This window comes from Barbus barbus, assembly GCF_936440315.1.
Source record: "Barbus barbus genome assembly, chromosome: 21".
Classification (NCBI taxonomy): Eukaryota; Metazoa; Chordata; class Actinopteri; order Cypriniformes; family Cyprinidae; genus Barbus; species Barbus barbus.
This window is the reverse complement of record NC_136749.1, coordinates 546006-563748: the sequence shown is the minus strand read 5'-3', so window position 1 is coordinate 563748 and position 17743 is coordinate 546006.

Below are 17743 nucleotides of genomic sequence, written 5' to 3'. Positions count from 1 at the left end.
CACCTCCAGAATAAATGGTAAATTAAAATCAGCAAACGCCAAAGTGGGGGCACACACCAACCTCTGCTTCAAGGCCTGGAAGCTGTTCTCACAGACATCTGTCCACATTCCATCAAGCCGTGGCCCTTGGCCCTTCCGGGTCCTAGTACCGCCAAGCTCTGCCCCCAGGCGGTTTAAAGGAGCTGCCAGCTTGGAGAAGCCCTCCACAAACCGCCTGTAATAACCCGCAAAACCAAGGAAAGACCTCAATTCGGACACAGTAGTGGGACGGGGCCACTTAGCCACTGCGGACACCTTGGCTGGGTCAGTGGATACACCTTCACGGGAGACCAGGTGGCCCAGATACTGGACTTCCTTCTGGAAAAAACAGCATTTCTCCAGCTTTGCTTTCAGACCTTCTTTCCGCAGACGGCTCAACACCAGCTCCAGACGGTGTATATGATCTTCAACACTAGAAGAAAAAACAATTATATCGTCCAGATATAGTAAAAGGGACTGGCAATGCTGCGCTCCAAACATTCTCTCCATCAGTCGTTGAAAAGTGCTTGGAGCGTTACACAGCCCGAAGGCCATGCGGTTAAATTCAAATAACCCAAAAGGCGTGCAAAAGGCAGTCTTTGGACGGTCTTGTTCGGTCACAGGTACCTGGTTATACCCGCTAGCCAGGTCCAGCGTGGAGAACCACTGAGCCCCCGATAGCGCATCCAAAGACTCCTCAATGCGGGGGAGAGGGAAGGCATCCTTTCTGGTCCTGCTGTTGAGCTGTCTGTAATCAACACACATACGTAGGCCGCCACATTTCTTCCGCACAATCACAATGGGAGAGGCATAGGGGCTACTACTTTCCCGTATGACCTGGCTGTCTAGTAACTGTCGCAGATGGGCCTTAACAGCATCATAATCAGAAGGGGGGAGACGCCTGTAACGTTGCCTAACTGGTTGGTCGTCTAGCAGAGGTATATCATGAGATATAAGATTAGTACAGCCAAGGTCACCCTCAAAAGCCGAGAACACAGACTCATGTTTTAACAAGAATGCCCTTATCTGTTCTTGCTCAGCCTCCACTAGCACTGACAAATCAAGGGCCTGTATCTGCTCCCTCACTGACTTAGGCCTGACGTCCCCGTTAGGAACCTGCATGCTAGCCACAACAGCTTCTATTTCTGGTTGGTCTTCAGAAATGCCCACAGGAAGGCCCTCAACAGTAGCGTGAACAAGCAACCCTAACGACTGGCGGGGGTATAATGTAGCACGTGTAAACCCCACATTGACCACAGGGATAAAAGCTGTACCTTGTTCTACGCGCACTAGCGCAGGAGAAACTAGGAGACCACTAGGTAAAGAGCCACTAGCCGGTTCCAACAGGACAGCAGGAGCATCACAAAAGTGAGTGGAGCAGGTGGCTGCCACCAACTTTACAGTGCCTCCTGGTATATAAATACGCCTTCTCCCTCTAACTTTAGCTACACCCGTTTTGGGTGGAAGAGAGCTGAGCTGGACCCGATGACAATGCTGCAAGGCGTGCCGCCATGGGAGTGAAGCATGAACTACCGGTGGGAGATCAAACAAAGAAGAACCATGTTGGCCAAACAGTTCGGCATAGCATTCTCGAATAACATTCATCCCAAGCACACCTGGCACGAGTGGAGGGGCGAGCTGACCTGGGGGATCTTTCACCACTAGCCAACCTCTTTGGGGGATTACCTTCCCTAATACTTCAACCGTTAGTTCAACATACCCTATATAGGGTATATCTAACCCATTTGCAGCCCGAAGCTGCAACCAATTACACTGTTGAAGTTTATCCTTGAAATGTTGCACAAAGAAACTCTCTACCAAGGTAGATACCATAGACCCTGTGTCTAAAAGACAACTGACAACTACTCCACCTACTCTCACAGCTACCTTCGGGCACTGAGCGACAAGGGGGGTTACAGGGTGACTAAAAGTGTCCTGATTCTGAGAGCCACTACCATCCCCTCTCAGCGTGTGGCTCTGCACGCTGAAGGGAGCTAGTTTTCCGACTGAGAAACGGAGGCAACATTAGCCTGAGCTTGGGCCTGAGGGATATTAGGAGCTACTACTCTCTCATTGTTACACTCTCGAGCGTAGTGACCAGGCTTTAAGCATCGCCTACAAATACCAGTTGACGGCCGACTAACTAGAGCGGGACGACTGGAATAGGCTGGGCGAGCTACGCCTTGTAAAGTAGTTAAGGCACTAGTTAAGTGGTTGATCTGTTCTTGTTGCTTCAGCAACATAGACCGCAACTCTGCCATTTCTGAACTTGCCATACTACCGGGCGATGAAGCTCTGCCTGGTTGAGTTTTGGAGTACTGCATAGCACAAAGAGAGGGAACTGAATGACTCCTACCCCTATTGAAGTCACTGGGCCTGCTCTCACACTCCCACCGGATGGCGGCAGCACGCAGTTCCAGCATAGACATCCCTGGGGTCTGACGGACAAGTCTCTTCAATTCCCTGCGGAGGTCCGAGTCAATAACATGCTCTGCAAACTGGTCACGAAGCAGCATGTCAAACTGGGGTACTGAGTCGGGGGAGACCTGTTTCACTTTATCCATCAAAGAAAAGAGAGCATGTGAATATTCTTGTAAAGATTCACCGTCTAATTGTTTTCTAGAAAAGAAACTTTCTTGTAAGGCAACATAAGACTGGGAACACCCATAAAGTTCTTTGAGAATATTTACAATCCTTTCCGGGTTTTCCCGATCTGCCCTTGGCCTATAACGAATCTCATCTTTAGCCTCCCCATCCAGATGATCAAACATAAGGTAAGCTTTGTCAAGTGCACCCAAATGTCTAGAACGCGCACAAACCTCCACCTCTTCCACCCACTCAACAATGTCAATACCCACCCTACCCCGAAATACGGGACACTTCCGTTCCCTAGGGAGATAAATCAACCGTTCATGAGACACAGGGTTGGTAGGATTGTCCGACTGGGGTGGCGGTGGTTGCTGCTGCTGCAGGCGGCCATAGTCTGCCTGCAGCTGACGGATCTGTTCTCTCAGCTGTTCAACTTCATCCATTGCTGCAGCAGAATAATGCCCACGTTACAGGAGAGGCGGTGGGGTAGTCAGTGGCCTTCCCACTGCTCCTTTAAGTCCCTCTCCGTGCCCACTGCTGCTTTGCCCTTAACCTATTACTATACCTTTAAAAAAAACAAAGTATACAAACAGACAAAAAAAAAAAACAGAAAACAAAAAGACACGTCTCTGTGTGCAAGAAGATCCTGCGCGGGGAGGGGAACTTTGACCAGATCTAGGTTTAAAGGTTCTTGACTACGCCACCTGGTGCCTCTCACACCAGGATATACTTTGGACCTTAACTGCTAAATACACAATCTAAGGCAAGCAGGTTCGCAGAAATACACCAAAGATGAACTAGACAGAGACGTGCTTTCCGTAGAAAAACAATAACAAAACTTTATTGTACAATGGTATAATTAAAAGAGCCACACCGTCATACTAGAGACACAGTACTAAAGCGAGGGACCAGACCTGGTATTGGCTGTTACAAGAAACAATACGATTAACAATTTAACTGAAAAATACTGATTCACAATCAAGGCAGGTTACCTGTCCAGGATAAGCGTGACATTCACCGCCCGTGCTCTGGAACCTGGTACCCACGATCACATGCAGTTACACGCGCACGCACACACACCAACACGCAGGCACAACCACTACAACCCAACGATTCAATCAATATTGTGAAGTGCAGTTTACCATTACAATACGTGATACAGTGCACGGGGACGGAACCAGGAACCTCTCTTGTGAGCAGCTACTCTAGTACCCTAGAAAAAGGGCAAAAAGGTTATTACTAGCAAAGTGGATAAGAGAATGTAACACTATACCCTACTGGAACAGCCAATACCACATCAGTCAGACAGAACATTAGACGGAAGCTACGGCAAAATAAATCACAATAAAAAGAAAAGATATATATAAAACTTAATTTAGGCAAGGCAAAGCAGCAGGAGCAATCTGCCTTCTTAATGGTGCTGCTGCTTCAATGCGGTGCCGCTACCCGGCGAGTGTTTTGCCCCAGACCTTCAGTAATACACCGCACGATTACCCGGAAGCGTCTGGCAATCAGTCAAACACCTTCGTTGCACAGGAAAACCGCATACCCCAGCAGTAACAAGGCTGAAAATGTATCTGGACACCAGAGAATCTCCCTAAGCCCAACAGTGCAGACTGTTTTATAGGAACTGGCCTAGACGCCAATTAGTTGTTTAGCCACTCCCAGCTAGCTGGGTGACATCAGAGGGGTACCGTAGCTGCAGAGGGACAAACTTCAACCAGACAGACTACTCTGCCGGTTACATATACATCATCTGAATGTATACATCATCAAAGCTGAATAAATAATATTTCCATTGATGTATGGTTTGTTATGATAGGACAATATTTGGCTGAGATACAACTATTAGAAAATCTGGAATCTGAGGGAGCAAAAAAATCTAAATATTGAGAAAATCTCCTTTAAAGTTGTTCAAATGAAGTTCTTAGCAATGCATATTACTAATCATATTACTAGCATATTACTAGTTTTGATATATTTACGATAACAAATTTACAAAATATCTTCATGGAACATTATCTTTACTTAATATCCTAATGATTTTTAACATAAAAAAAATCAATAATTTTGACCCATGCAATGTATTTTTGGCTATTGCTATAAAAATACCCCAGCGACTTAAGACTGGTTTTGTGCTCCAGGGTCACATATGTCTACAAAGTACAGAAAATGCTTTTCACATCTGTTTAAAAGCATCCCAGGATTCACCTCATGTTGGTTAATGAATGTCCAGAGTTAATCTACACTAAGAAGCATCTCAAATATAAAAGAATGAATCTATGTATGTATGTATTTATTTATTTATTTCAGAGTTCTCACTTTACTGTTAATCTAACATGTGGAAAACAGTCAGCAGTAGATGTGTCCACATTCTACTGTAAAAAAAAATGATAATGATTTTAATGGTAAAAGAATGTAAAAATGCTACAGTAAAAACCTGTTAATTGGTTAACAGTAGGTTTCTTTACTACGAATGGTGAACAACTGTAATACATCTAACCTTACATTTAATCTGGAAAAGAGATTTTTAATCTCAGTGAGGTCCTCTCCTGGTTAAATAAAGGCATAAATAAAAATAAAAAATATATAATTTTACAGTAGATTATTGTTATATTTACAGCTATATTTACTCACCTTTTAATTTACAATGGAAAATATTTTTGGTGCTTTTCAGTGTAAAGCTACAAAACAGATATTAGTTCTTCAGTAGGTTGGTATATTAAAATTATATCAGTTAATAAAATATGGGTTTTTACTGTAAATTTAAGTTAAATCTGTAAAACCTAAATGTTGCTACCATATTTTTCACAGTTCTGGTAGCAACAGCTGCTGGTTTTTACTGTATATTTCACTGATTTTTTTTTAAACATTGTCTGATTGGCTGATTATATAGAATAATCAGACTGAATTCCTATTTCCTGGCTGTATAACTATGATTCACTAAAGGAATTTTGATGCTGTAGAGATGAGTCGTTTTGCAGGAAATCCCCACAAGTTTGTGTGTGTTTGTGTCTGGACGTGTTTCAAAAGAGTAACGTTTAAATGTAGGACGTAAATACACAAACAAATGCCTTGCATTATGATAAACACTCATTTTTGTAGTTCATTAGACTCAGCGTTCACTTCAGATCCAGCTTTTATTTATTCATATATTCATGTATTCTTCTCATAAAAATGCTTGTACATTGTAATTAAAGCACACTTGTGAATGCTAGATTTGAGTATTTTTTATATCAACGTGGCAATCTAATAGCTGCAGGTGAAATTTAAATTACAGCTCTGATCTGTATCTGAAGGACTGATGGCAGATTCCTGACGCAGCTGTTATAAGACAGAGTCTCGTCAGCAAACAGCCGAGAGGTGAAGCTCCACAGAGACGCTCCTCGATCACACCGTCACTCCAGCAACCGTACAAGAACACGGAGGGACGAGGTTAACTTTGTGAAGAAAGAATAATAGCACAGATTTGTGATTTTGACCCTTTGTTAACTCATTACAAGCCAGTCCTCCTCGCTTAGCAACTGTTGCAATTCATCAGTTTTTACTCTTTTCTGATGCAAGCCCATGTGTTTGGTCTCTTGACACGGCTGTCAAATTTCGACTCTCTTTTTTCTAGCACTTTAGATACAGCTGCTCCTTTACGCTTAAGGAAGATCAAAGAAAACAGTCCGACTCCGTGGTATAATGAGCACACTCGCACCTTAAAGAGAGCAGCCCGGAAAATGGAGCGCAGATGGAGGAAAACAAAACTAGAGGTATTTTGTTTAGCCTGGTGGGAAAATACCCTATCCTACAGAAAAGCATTAAAAACTGCTAGATCTGATTACTTTTCATCTCTTCTAGAAGAAAACAAACATAACCCCCGGTATTTATTCAATACAGTCACTAAATTAACGAAATATTAAAGCATCAACAGGTGTTGGCATTTCCAATATCCAAGAAATTACTTCCAAGATCGATTCTATCAGAGATAAAATTGTAACCATGCAGCCGTCAGCTACAATATTGCATCAGATAGATCCCCTGAGGAACAATTTCACTCATTCTCTACTATAGGAGAGGAAGAATTGTATAAATTTGTTAAATCATCTAAACCAACAACATGTATGTTAGACCCTATTCCATCTAAACTACTCAAAGAGCTGCTTCCAGAAGTCATAGATCCTCTTTTGGCTATTATTAATTCATCACTGTCATTAGGATATGTCCCCAAAACCTTCAAATTGGCTGTTATTAAGCCTCTCATTAAAAAAACACAACTTGAACCCAAAGATTTAGTTAATTACAGACCGATCTCAAATATCCCTTTTCTGTCAAAGATACTAGAAAAGGTAGTATCATCACAGTTATTTTCCTTCTTAGAGAAAAATGGTATTTGTGAGGAATTCCAGTCAGGATTTAGACCGTATCCTAGTACTGAGACTGCTCTCATTAGAGTTACAAATGACCTGCTTCTATCATCTGATCGTGGTTGTATCTCTTTATTAGTGCTACTGGATCTTAGCGCTGCGTTCGACACTATCGACCACAACATTCTTTTAAATAGACTAGAACACTTTGTTGGCATTAGTGGAAGTACATTAGCATGGTTCAAATCGTACTTATCTGAACGCCATCAGTTCGTAGCAGTGAATGAAGAGGTATCATATTGATCACAAGTGCAGTACGGAGTACCTCAAGGCTCAGTACTAGGGCCGTTACTTTTCACGCTTTACATGTTACCCTTGGGAGATATTATCAGGATACATGGTGTTAGTTTTCACTGTTATGCTGATGATACTATTTCTTCGTGGCCCAGTGTAACACACCAAATTGAGAAATTAACGGAATGCATAGTCGATATAAAAAACTGGATGACGAGTAACTTCTTACTGCTAAATTCTGAAAAAACAGAGGTGCTAATTATCAGACCTAAAAACCCCACATGTAATAACCTAGAACACTATCTAACACTTGACGGCTGCTCTGTCAATTCTTCTTCATAAATTGTACTTCTTACAATACTTCTTCTGTAAAACTGCGTTTTTCCATCTCAAAAACATATCTAAATTGCGACCTATGCTCTCAACGTCAATTGCAGAAATGCTAATTCATGCGTTTATGACCTCAAGGTTAGACTATTGTAATGTTTTATTGGGTGGTTGTTCTGCATGCTTGATCAACAAACTACAGCTGGTCCAAAATTCAGCAGCTAGAGTCCTTACTAGAATCAGGAAGTACGACCATATTAGCCCGGTTCTGTCAACACTGCATTGGCTCCCCTTCAAACATCGTATAGATTTTAAAATCTTGTTAATTACTTATAAAGCCCTGAATGGCTTAGCTCCTCAGTACTTGAGCGAGCTCTTATCACATTATAGTCCTCCACGTTTGCTGCGTTCTCAAAACTCTGGCCATTTGATAATACCTAGAATATCAAAATCAACTGCAGGCGGGAGATCCTTTTCCTGTTTTGCACACAAACTCTGGAACAATCTACCTAACACTGTTCGGGAGACAGACACACTCTGTCAGTTTATATCTAGATTAAAGATACATTTCTTTAACCTGGCTTACACATAACACACTAATACACTTATATTATTCTAATCCATTAAAGGATTGTTAGGCTGCATTAATTAGATCAACCAGAACCGGGAACACTCCCCAAAACACATGATGTACTCGCTACATCATAAGAAGAATGGCATCTACGCTAATATTTGTCTGTTTCTATTCTGTTTCTCAGTCCGTGTCCGGATCAGATGGTGGATCGGCGCCGGGAGATGATGTATGTGGCCCTGATCGAGGCCGGACACCTGGATGAGCCCCGGGGACAGATCCCCAGTGAGGACCTTAGACAGCCATCGGGAAAGACCACTGGAACCAGTTGAGCCCTTACAATCTGACTTTGCTGCAGTTGGAATTGAACTGCTGGTTCGTTTGGCCAGAGGAGAACTGGTCCCCCGACTGAGTCTGGTTTCTTCCAAGGTTTTTTTTCTCCATTCTGTCACCGATGGAGTTTTGGTTCCTTGCCGCTGTCGCCTCTGGCTTGCTTAGTTGGGGACACTTCATTTCTAGGGATATCGTCGACCTGATTGCAAAGACACTATTTAAACTGAACTGAGCTGGATGATGACATCACTGAATTCAATAATGAAATGCCTTTAACTGAAAATCTTTTCTTTTCTTTTCTTTTCTTTTTTTTATCTTTTCATTTTACATTGTTGACACACTATTTTCCTTTTTTGATATTGTGCAGTTGCTTTGACACAATTTACATTGTTAAAAGCGCTATATAAATATAGGTGACTTGACTTGATTTTCACTGTATGAACAATAAAACAGACATTTCTCAAAATATCCTCTTTCGTGTTCCACAGAAGAGAGAAACTCAAACGGTTTGGGGGAGTAAATGATGAAAAATGAATCATGTTTGGGTGTACTGTCCCTTTAAGATGATCTGCTTTATTCTCATGAATGATGCCATTTACCGGTCTCAGGCTGGTCACTTTAAGGTCAGGAGGAGTCTGACACTGCTCAACGTTTTATTCTGATGAACAGTGACTAATCTGAGGTGTGTCAGACTGTAAACTGCTGATTCCCAATGCATTACACATGCACACAGTGAGCAGTGAAAACCCATCTGTGCGTTCACCGCGACAGCGGTGTGGTTGAAGCATTTGTGCTCATTTGCATTACAGCACTGGAAATAGAAGCAATGCAGTTTTTCACAACACTTTAAACTGAAACAGCAAGAGAGTCAGACGAGTGATTCTCAAGCCTGATCCAAACACACCAGATTGAGGCCATGAGTAGAAATGGGTGTGTGAGATGAAGGAGAAACAGGACCAGGCTTGAGAAACACTGGCCTACTGAAGCTCCACGTGTCCCAGCGGGGGTGCAGTTCATCACGTGAATCATCCACTGACCACAAACACACAACACTCACTGTCTTCATACATATTTCAGCACAGCTTAAGTGTCCAGTATTCACAAAGCATCTTCAGGCTAGAAGCAGCTCATAACTCGCAGATTTAGGAGAAAATCTTAAAAATAATGGGCGTTTTAGGACTCCTAAATATTTGCTCTAAGAATATTCTACAAAGCATTTTAGCACTAAAACTAGCTCCTAAATCCGTGAAATGTTAGGAGTAGTGAAGAGGACTCCTAAACCACAAACTATCCTAAAATAGCTGTTGCCTGCCTCAGAACTTAAACATTTTAGAAACATTTGGCGATAATGATCTTTTATAAAGGTATCACCTTTGGTTTTGGAGGTTATCCCAACTCCAAATTATTCTTTTACTATATCCTTGTTTTCATTAGCAGCCGCTCTTGTGTCCAGTTCGGTTTTCTTTTTTGTTTGCATGTTTTACTATCAGCCGTGATTATTCTACTCTGTTAATTAAAAGGCTGTTTATATGCATATTCACTAATTGTTTACTAGATGCACACATGTAAGAGGCTGAAAATTAGCTGAACATATACTTGTTTAATTAGTGACACTTAGCCTGCATTTCTAAACCTTTATTTGAATATGGCAACATAATTTCGTGCTCTACAATATTTCTATGAATAAATCTCTGATAGAGACGGTCATCCAATCACTGTGTGTGTAGTTAATAAGCATGCTGACATCATCCATAGCAACGAGGTAAACCCCACCCCCTTTACTCTGAGCTTAAGACTTCTCTATATTCCTCAGCACAAGTTTGTCTCAGCAGCTTTGTGAATAGGTTTTAAGAGAAAACTCTATACTTTTACTGCTATTTAGGAGAACTCTTAGTGGTAAGATAAACTGTTTTGTGAATACGGACCCAGATACGCACACGTCTGACTAATCTGTAGCCTACTGTTAAGTCACTATATGCACCTTTACATGCACTTTTTTTCTAAATTTCATGAAAATCACATTTTTCATATATTCTTCCAACTAACAGTTGAGTAGAACATTTAGCATCTCTGTGGTTTTTAATAAAGCTCCAGCTAATGATACTGTTTGACACCAGACTGCAGCTTTGGATGAATCACTGTTAAACCGAGCCTGCTCTCAAAAACAGACAGATCAGTAGAAATTTCACTTAGTTAATTTTAGTCTTTTCACATAAACCTGCCAATGCATGCATAGTGTATTTGCAGAACTGCCCTGATTTGCTTTGTTTTATTTGTACCTTTCATAATAAAAATGCAATAATGACTGATACAATAATCCGAAAAGCAAAGCCACAATCAAATAGGAGCATTTGACCATTGTGAGCACAAAGGGAAATAATGCTTTCTGGATACAGCGTAGTATACACTGAGAGCTCAAACTGAGCCTGTGCTCCACTTCATTCCACCGGCTGTACACTGGTACACTGTCAGGTCAGTTGGTAATACTGGTCTGAATCTGGAGCTGTGCACATTCATATGCAGAACAGACTGTGAGCTGAGAACGAGAGAGTGGACCGCAGACTGTGCGAGACTCCATCTTCTTACTGGATAATGCAGATGAAAGGAACAGGTTCATCTCTACAACGCAACATTTCCTCTAAATACTCATGCTGCATGTGAAGTGTGAATGAAACTCTGAGCACTTGATTTCATGTCTTCAATGGATACAATTTTTTATCCTTAAAATCTATCTGTAAAACCTCATCCTTTGATCCTCACAGCAGCTGTGAACTCTCTCCTCTGAGGCTGCAGCACACTCTGCTTTTGTCTGCTTTTCTCTGCATTACTTCATTTCAGAGCTGCGACCTCCAACGTGGACAAAACGTGCGGTGGGCGGGGCCGCCCGGTGTTTGATTGGCTCGTACGATTCCCGCTCGCGTTTGATTGGCTGCTAATGACATCATACCGGAGGCTAATGACATCATAGCGGAGAGACGCCATGAGGCAGAATGCTTTGCTGCTTCCGACGCAGTCTGAGCTCACTCCATCCTCGACTCTGATGAAGAGTTAGAGGAAGATGATGGGATTACTCATCCCAAACTTTCATTTGATAAAGGGAAGGGCTGCAGTGCGGCTCTGCGTGTTTCCCGCGGATGCAGTGCGCTGTCCAGCTCCACACTTGCTGAAGAAACACACACACACACACACACACACTCAGACTGAACTCCAGCTCTTTCAATCACACCTGATTGACAGGTGCAGCGCTGAGTGACGTCATCGCGAACCCCTGCGCAATTACGCGAGGAAGAGTGGACTTGATCCGGGCATTAGAGTAACACGCTATTAGAAATTTAATTAATGATACTGACAGACATTATGCAGTGCTTCATTTCAAAATATGTAGCTCTCTATATTAACCTTCGGAGACGTTATGAATTATATAAATATTTTTAAATTACAATGGGTTACCAAATGCGTTTTAAAAGTAGAGCACTTACCTTTGGTTTGTCCATGGTGTCTGTACGCTGAAAGTAATCATTCTCATTATGAATAGTCCGATAATCCCGAAGGAAAGTAATAATATTCCACAGCGAAAAAGAATAATTAAATAAATCCTTCGAAGGGCATCCGTTGAAGACAGAAGTTATCCAGTATCAGTCCGGTGCATGCTGGCCTATAACATAAAACATGCGGTTTTAACTTCAACAAAGAAATTATTTCATGCAGATGAGTTCCCTGCTCTTCTTTGGCTTCGTGCACAGTGGAAATGAGAAGTATTAAAAAGCGTTTATTAAACATGTGTCTCAGAGTCTCCTAATGTTGGCAGGCAGGGCAGGCCCACTTGCAGTTTAACACACAATAATTAGAGCTATATATATATATATATATTGGAATTAAACATTTTAAACAAATGTAAAATAAATTTAAAAAAATATTTTTTAATTTCTTAAAACTTTATAAATACAAGCCTTATTGGTTTATTTGTAAGTATTTGTTGTACATTTGAAATGATTCGCCTGTGCTCATAGATCTGTCGAATGCATTGGTTGTAGAAGCGAAAGATGGAGAGAAACATTTCAATTACGAAAACAAAAAACAATCCACATTTCTGTGAAAGATGTGACAACTTTGTTAAGAGTAAACTAACTTTGGGTCTCCAGAGCAACTGGGCAAATATCCGTATCAAGAATTAGCATTTATTTTAGGAGAACAAGGACATCAAAATTGAAATAAAAAGTCAAACAATGACTTCAGAAATATTAACATGAGCTGTTCTGTATGCAAAGTTATCTTTAAACTTATTTTAAGATATTTTGGCGTGAAAGTTATATTTAAAATATGTATTTCAATAAGCAGTGATGGACCTCTTACCTCACATGGTGAATTATTGAATTTTTCTTTTTTCTCTTTTTTCTTAGCAAACTTTTTTCAAAACTGCACACCATTCCCTGCAGTATCAGGTATTTGAGAAATCCGAGTTAAGGAGATCCTTTGAGTTGCGTTTCCTCATATTCTGTGTTTGGAAGCTGCAGGACAAAGAAACTCTTTCTAAGTTCTGTAACAAAGGACTGAGAGCGACTGCTCATTGTACCTGTTGCTCTCTCACACAATCTGAACATTAGGCATCCACCTCACGCGCACAAATCATCGCAAATGGCACCAAAATGCACTGCATTTAATAGTGAACGACTTAATTAAGACATTAAAAGCACAAGTATGCTGAATTAATCAGTATGTATTCATGCACGGATAACTGAGATACCAGCCTCGTGATAAACTGCTACATCATCCGGAAGATTAAACAGATCAATGCCCGCAGCTTCTCCTGCAACAAACTCGTCTTTCGTTTCATATTAATTATCAAATACTTTGCGTGCGTCATTTTCGGTCAACTTCCTTCGCCAATCAACTTTTGACAGCTTTGTCTTCTTGCGTCATCCTTAGCCCCACATGAGCCAAAAGTGGAAAATAAGTCTCCAGCTCTTTTGTTTCTCCGAAAAACATCCTCTGTTTTTTTCCATCCACTTTCTTCATATGTCCTCTTCATCTATAGTCCAGCATCTGGAGTCGCCCTTCAAAGCGCCCCGCGGAACAAAGGAACGCTCCTCTGGCTTTGTGTGCAACTTCGAGCTGACGCACCAACTCCTGGAGAACTTTTGAAGACAAAATTCACAGACGAACCCGATTTGAGCGCGAAACGAGCTTAAGCCATACCTCACCTGAGCTTCGAGGGGTCCTGGAGTGAAGTCCCGCGCGTGGAAAAACTTTCTGCATGTTTGGGTTGTGTTGATGGTCCCTTTGTCTACACGTGTGAAGGGGGCTCTTGGCCGCGCCTTGCTCATTTCAGTTCGAGTCCCGCCCTCTACATACAACTAAATAACAATAAAGAGAGCAACTTACTGGAGTACTCGCGCGTGCTTGGAGAAATCGGGAAATTGGGGATCGTTTGCTCTCCACGGTACAAACACGGTCCTTCGGAAACACCGCGAGGAGCATATTTGTTTCTTTCACATGTCAGTCTGTTCTCCAAGGGTTTGTGCCACTGGAGGTTTCCTGGGCACAATAATGTGTCTGCTTTTCTGATATTTTACCCAAAAATTAAACTGAATGGATTATGACTTTCTTTTTTTTTTTTTTATAAAAAAATATTTGCAGTTAATCGGTAAATCAATTGCAATTCATAGAGCTGTACTGACATAACTTGTAGGCTATTGAGGCGGCCCATGAGAACACACTTAAATTTGAAGATACATATTTCTTAGCTGTGGTAATTTCCAGATCAAAACAAAAGATTAGGGGTTGTTTTACTGAATATATAGCCTACATGTATCAGATAAGTTAGTGAGAGTGTAGGCCTGAGGATGTTACCATAGCAACAGCGCGTTCCGATATTATCGGTATCAGGCGCAAATAAAACAAGCAGCCTAAATAAGACTCGTGTTTTGTTTAAAGTCCTCTATGCTAGGCGCATCAACAAACATTTATTTATTTGTTTGTTTTCCGTGATACAATATTCAAACCCGACCCCCTGGATGTCATTAGTTCGCTGGTCAGAATAGGCCTGATTCCCAGTCATCCCAGTATACCTGAATTCACACTAAGCATGACTATTGACACATTCTACATGAATTTACATTTAAATGCAACGATGTATGTTAATGCAATGAAATTTATTTATTATATGTTTAATGTATAATGTCAACCAACATGTTTGCAGCACTGTTTGAGTGTCCTGATGCTACGGTAGGCTCATTTTAAATACAGTTCATACATCTAATATATTATCAAATAATTATAAAATTAAGATGCAGTGAAAAGATCTCAAATAGTGTACTGAAGTCAACAGACCTTTGGTTTAATGTCATTCTCAAATCATTAATGCACAGAAAACCCCCAAAACAAATTTTTAAGATTTTCCCTAATTCCTATTTTTCATCTTTTAAATGTTCCTTTCTAAAATAGCTTACTGCTTACACTCAGAAAATCCAGTTTTGTGGACATTCACACTGAGACTAGCCATTAGTCAGGTGACCACACAGCATTTGACCACTGATTTACAAAGATGAGATTTTAAAATAAATATTTTAATAATTATGCATCACATTTGCATGTTCACGGTTGGTTAGTGGTCACATGACATGCAGGTAAACATTAAATATTTTCTTCTTTTTTAGTAAGTGTTTTATTTTGATTCTTATTTTAAAATTATTTGATTTCATTTTACATTTTTATGATTCAGTTAATTGCTAGTGTTAGGTCTGGGGATGTAGTTCTTTCTCTCTTTTTCTCTCTCTCTCGCTCTTAGGTGACTCCTCCCTACTTGGACGTGAAAGACGCACCTGCTGATTCGTCCCTGGGAAATCCAGCGCCTTTTGAAATAGTGGGACGTTGGACGTGGAATTTCTGCTTTTGTTACACCGGACAATTTCCTTCAATATTCAGTGATGCTTTTGGGATGCGTAATGCACCAGCCACTTTTCACTGAGTACCGTCCTGTGGTTTCAACTTTTTAGTTAATCTTATTTTCTTTTGTTTAGTGTTTACTGTGTTACCACAACTGAGTCTTTAAAAAAAAGGGAACAAAAAGAAAAAGAAATTCACCAGTACAATGTAACCGCATGTTTCCGATTTCTTTATGTATGTTGTCTTCCCTGACCCTAGACCAGGGTCGTAACACTAGCTTTTTATTAAACCCCCTGCAGTTCCTTTACGAACCCCAGTTTGGGAAACCTTGATGTAATATTACATTTAATGCACTTCATGTTGTTTGTTACAATGAATGGAATATATTTTCTCACTCTTTGTATTTTTATATCAATATGGTACAAGATTACCCTATTTAAATCAATGTGATAAATGGGTTAGGTCAAAAGTAATAAAAAAGTAGCCTATTATATTACCTAAAATATGTAATATAATGGATTATGCTACTGACTACAATTTTGTTTCATGTAATTTGGAGTCTGTAATGAATTACCCAGCTCTGGTGATAAAGCACACCTGCGTGAAGCTGTGTGAGGAACTGAATTCACTAAACATCACTGACACAGCAGGCCATGCTTAGCATGTGTTCCAGAGTTTAAACAGGAAGGCGTGCAGTTTCTGAGCAAAGTCTGACTAAATAAAACACAGCAAAGTTAGTATGACTTAGAGAAGAGGTTTTTTTTTTTCACAAGAAAACTCAGATAGCTTAACACTGAAAAACTAGTAAGCTTAACTGATAAGGTGTCTTTAATGATAATGTAGGAATTTGTAAACGACAATTGTTGAGTTCATTAAGCAAAATATAAAAAGTGTAAAAACCTCTACTTAACATTAGTAGCTCATTCAGCCCTGAACTATGGTTAGCTTGGCTTCAGATGACATGAGATTTGATTTAGATATTTTAAGTAACTCTTGTTTAAACATGCATTAACCCTCTGGAGTACACAAATTTCCTCAAGCATTTTCAGTAATGAGTACTGTTTTATTTTCTCCCAAAACTGCCTCCTAAACATGAATGTGACCTTGGACCAAAAAAACAAACAATCTTTCCATTGATGTATGGTTTGTTATGATAGCACAATATTTGTCTGAGATACAACTATTAGAAAATCTGGAATCTGAGGGAGCAAAAAAATCTAAATATTGAGAAAATCTCCTTTAAAGTTGTTCAAATGAAGTTCTTAGCAATGCATATTACTAATCAAAAATGAAGTTGTGATATATTTACGGTAAGAAATTTACAAAATATCTCCATGGAACATGATTTTTATTTAATGTCCTAATGATTTTTGACATTAAAGAACAATCAAAAATGTTGACCCATTCAGTGTGTTTTTGGTTATTGCTACAAATATCCCCCAGCGACTTAAGACTGGTTTTGTGCTCCAAGGTCACATATGCCATTCTGAGAAAATATCTACCATCGTTTAGTTGCATATGCACTCATTTTTGTATCGTATCATCAATGCAATACAATGAAACTGAAACAGATTCATGCAGTTAAAGAACTGTAAATGATTTTATGTTATTTATCATTGCACTAAACATAAAAAAGATAAGATCTGACAGTCTCAAATGAGCATGTTCATTATTCACCATACGTCTACAGTAAATACCTTCAGGATACATTGTCTCTTGCGATGACAACAGAGCTTAACTAATAGTAAGTACAGTGACAGCAAAATGCATTTCTAGGAAACACTGATAATTCAATTTCATGCTTACAATGCTAGCAAATTGACCATTGATAATATATCATTCTTAGTTACTGATAGCTACAATATTTGAAACTCAAAGATAAATGTGACTGAGTCATGTTTATACCAAAGGAGAAATATACTGGATTACACCATTTGAATGAAACATGGATCACTAATCCACACATCTTTATGTTTTATTCCACCAGTAGCATAAAACAGCAATACAAATGTTTATTATCATTATTATTTAAAAATGTTATCAGTTATAATAATGATATATTGTGACTGATCTCAGGTAAAACAGCATGTAAAACATGTTTAGCCTATGTTTTTGCACTTTTTAAAGTGATATTGTAAGTTGTTCACAAAAGCATAGTATTACACAAATTCATTTCACAATATATTATGTACTACACAGGACACACACTGCGCAAGAAACACTGCTAAACGCCTTTTCAACCCGTGCTCCCGTCTTCAGTCCAGTTCATCAGCTCTTCACAGCCGTCCTTCAAAACCTTCACAGGCTGTATTTACAGCTCAAGTGTTCTCGTTAGTGTGGGGTCAGCACAGACCAGCATCAGCACACTGTACCT